Genomic DNA, 3522 nt, shown 5'->3' with positions numbered 1-3522 from the left:
TATGACACCAGTATTTATTGAAAATAGCACTGAAAGCAAATAAATATTCTCAATACTGTTCATGTTTACTGTTTTATAATTTAAATGGTCATTTTTAGAAACATTAGTATGGTTATTTCTCTCAGTTGTGTAAGACAGTGCTGGACACTGGACGAATTAGTAACAAAAACCCAGTCCCTGAAACTGGCTTGAAATCCACTCATGAAATAACAGCTTTGGAGTGAAAATGTATCTCATTGTCCAGTTTGGTCTTCCATGTTCAGGTTTCTCAGAAGAGAAGGAAAACAGGGGGCATTTGGGAAGTAAAACTGAGAACATTGTGAACCACCAGTCTCCACAAAATGTCAGTGAAATGCTTTTATCAAAACACATTAAAAATGAAAGGACGCTGTTTTATAATTGCAGCATTTCTGTATAATGACAATGAAATGCACTTTGTGAAACCACAGTATTGATTGTATTTTAATATATAGGGCCTCAGACAAGAACATGTTTGTGCCAGCACTTACAGAAATGAGCAGAAAAGATTATTAAGAACTTGGTATCCTTCACTAGGGATGACATTTGGATAGGGTGAGGACATCTGCTTCCCATTTTTCCCCTGGTATCTAGCAAATTTGGGAGAACATACTGCTTGTCAAGATATTTGTCTTAGGACTTTATCAAACTGCTTCTGGTGCCTGACTCATCTCTTCCAAATTTGAACCAAATTCGGAAGTTATGCTGATTTTATCACATGTTTCCCTCAAAACAGCTTCCCATTGCCTACAGTGTTGAATTCAGACCTCATAAGACGCTTTGGCAGCCATTTTTTTCCAAATCGGATGCTCAGTGCTATGGAATTCTGGGAAGCTCTGCTCTTGTGCTGCAACAAACCACCATTCCCAGAATCCCACAGCATGGAGATGTGGCAGTTAAAGGTCCAAAACATGCTGCAGAAATAATCTAGTTTGACATCACTTTAACTGCCATGGCTCAATGCTATCGAATTGTGGGATTTGTAGTTTGTTGTGGCACAAGAGCTCCCTGACAGAGAAGGCTAAATAGCTTACAAAACTGCAAATCCCAGAATTCCATAGCATTGAGCCATGGCAGTTAAAGAGGTGTCAAACAGCAGTGTTTCATCATGCAGATTAGACCCAAGGTTGTTATGAAGACATGGGAACGGAAACCATGCTGCTTAGCTTGAGTTCTCTGAAGAAAGGCTGCAAATAAAACACGAGTTCCAAACATGTCCCTCCTTAACAGCATATACATGAACAAATACACTCTGTAATTTTTTTCTCATCCAGAACGTTTACAACCCTATACAATTCAGATTGAAACACAAGAGCAGGCCTTCCTCTCTCACATTCCAACCTAAAATGATCCCAAAAAAACTGCTTTGCAACTGAAAATTATTATTATTATTATTATTATTAACCTTTATTTATAAAGCGCTGTAAATTTACACAGCGCTGTACATACAGTCTTTTAATTAGACGGTTCCCTGCCCTCAGGCTTACAATCTAAAAAGACAAAACACAAAAGGAGATGGGAGTGGTGGAGGGGAAGGGGATGAGGGCCAGCAGTTCTTCTCTACTTCCAAGGCCTGGATCAGGAGAGATGGACTGGAGTGAGGGCTTGGCTTCTTAATGGATGGTTAATCTTCTTTCAGGGAGGCCTGTTGGAGCTAGCCTGACTCTCTAGTAGGATAATACATATAAAATACATAACAATACAGGAAATGATTCAATAAAACAGGCAACAAAACAACATCAAATAGCAAATGACAATTATGCAATGCCTGGGAATGCTTCTCTGAACAGGATTGTCTTCAACTCCGTTTTGAAGCTGGTTAAAGAAGTGATGGCTCTTGTTCGTGGGGGAAGAAGGTTCCAGGAGTGAGGGGCAGCAAGTGAAAAGAGGCGAATTCAAGATGGGGCAGAGGAAATCCTGGGCTGGGACAGCCAACCTTGACTACCAGAACGGAGGGCCCGAGTGGGAAGGCGAGGAGAAATAAGGTCAGATAAGTAAGGAGGGGCCAGCCCATGGAGGGCTTTAAACGTCGACAGCAGGAGCTTATACTGAATGCGGAAAGGGAGGGGGAGCCAGTGAAGGGATGCCAACAAAGGAGAGATATGGTCAGAGCGGTGGGCGGATGTGATAATGCATGTAGCTGAATGCTGGACAGAAATTAAAGGACAGAGGTGAGAAAGAGGAAGCCCAGCCAAGAGGACCTTACAATAATCAAGTCATGAGACCACTAGGGCATGGACCAGGATCTTGGCAGTGGAGGCGGAGAGATATGGTCGGATTTTGACAATATTGTATAAAAATTAACTAAAGGAAAGAATTTGTGACATAGCGTTTTGCAGACTGAGGGGCTGTTGCAGACTGTTTTTGGCACCATCCTTATGGGAATGTATCATTCAAAACATAGTAAAGTTACTTTTTTGGATTACAGTTCCCAGACTTTCCCTAGCAGAATGGACACTGGTTATATATCCTAGGGGTTAATAGTGGCTGTAGCCCAAAAAGGTAACCATTCTGTGCTGTGATGTGTTCTTTAAACATAATGCAGGTTGAGTCTCCCTTATCCAAAACGTTTGGGACCAGAAATGTTTTGGATTGGGCAGGGGGGTGGGGGTGGGTGAATTTTGGAATACCTGTATTTGCATATGCATGCGTAATAAGAGATCTTGGAATTGGGGCCAAAGTATAAACACACAATTAATTTATACACCTTATACACATAGCCTGAAGGTAATTTTATACAATATTTTTAATAATTTTGCGTATAAAACAAAGTTTGTGTGCATCTGAACCATCAGAAAGCAAAGGTGTCCCTATCTCAGCCACCCATGAAAAAAAGTTTTGGGTTTTGAAATAATTTGGATTTGAATTTGGATTTCACAATTCTGAATAAAAGAGATTCAACCAGTAATTTCATTTCAGGAGACATTTTTGTGCTCTTCGACGCCTTTCACGGCTTTAAAAGAAAACCTTGTGGGTCAGCTTTTCACTCATTTGACAGCAATGTCAATTTGCATGCAATTTATTCATTCTAAAACAGTGAATCCTGACCTCTTGTGGACATACATATATCCAAATCTACTATGAAGCTGACCAAATGGGCTGCTGTCCACAACATCTCATACTGAATAAAACTTGTTACTCTTCAAGGTGCCACAAGACATTTTGTGGGTTTTGCTGAAACAGATTACATCCTCTAGAAATATATTCAAAATTTCTACTATAAAATTATAATGACCATGATTGATACTAACTGTCTTTATATAGTACATCCTTCTATGCGCTTGCTCTAAAGTAAGTGTTGGTGTTATCAACCTTTGCATACTTATGCTCACTAATTACTTCAAATTATATCACTGTTTACTACTTTATATGTTTGCTGACTTCCTGTTTGGAGCTTTTCTGCACCCACTTTCTTCTTAGATAACTAAATCGGCACCTATCCCCCCTTGTTTTCATCTCTCTCCTCCATTAAAGCAAGTATTTGATTATGGACAACTAATTTCT

The sequence above is a fragment of the Sceloporus occidentalis genome, unplaced genomic scaffold (assembly GCF_023333645.1).
Source record: "Sceloporus occidentalis isolate IW3139 unplaced genomic scaffold, rSceOcc1.0.p SCAF_5, whole genome shotgun sequence".
Lineage (NCBI taxonomy): Eukaryota > Metazoa > Chordata > Lepidosauria > Squamata > Phrynosomatidae > Sceloporus > Sceloporus occidentalis.
Note: the sequence above shows the minus strand (reverse complement) of the source record.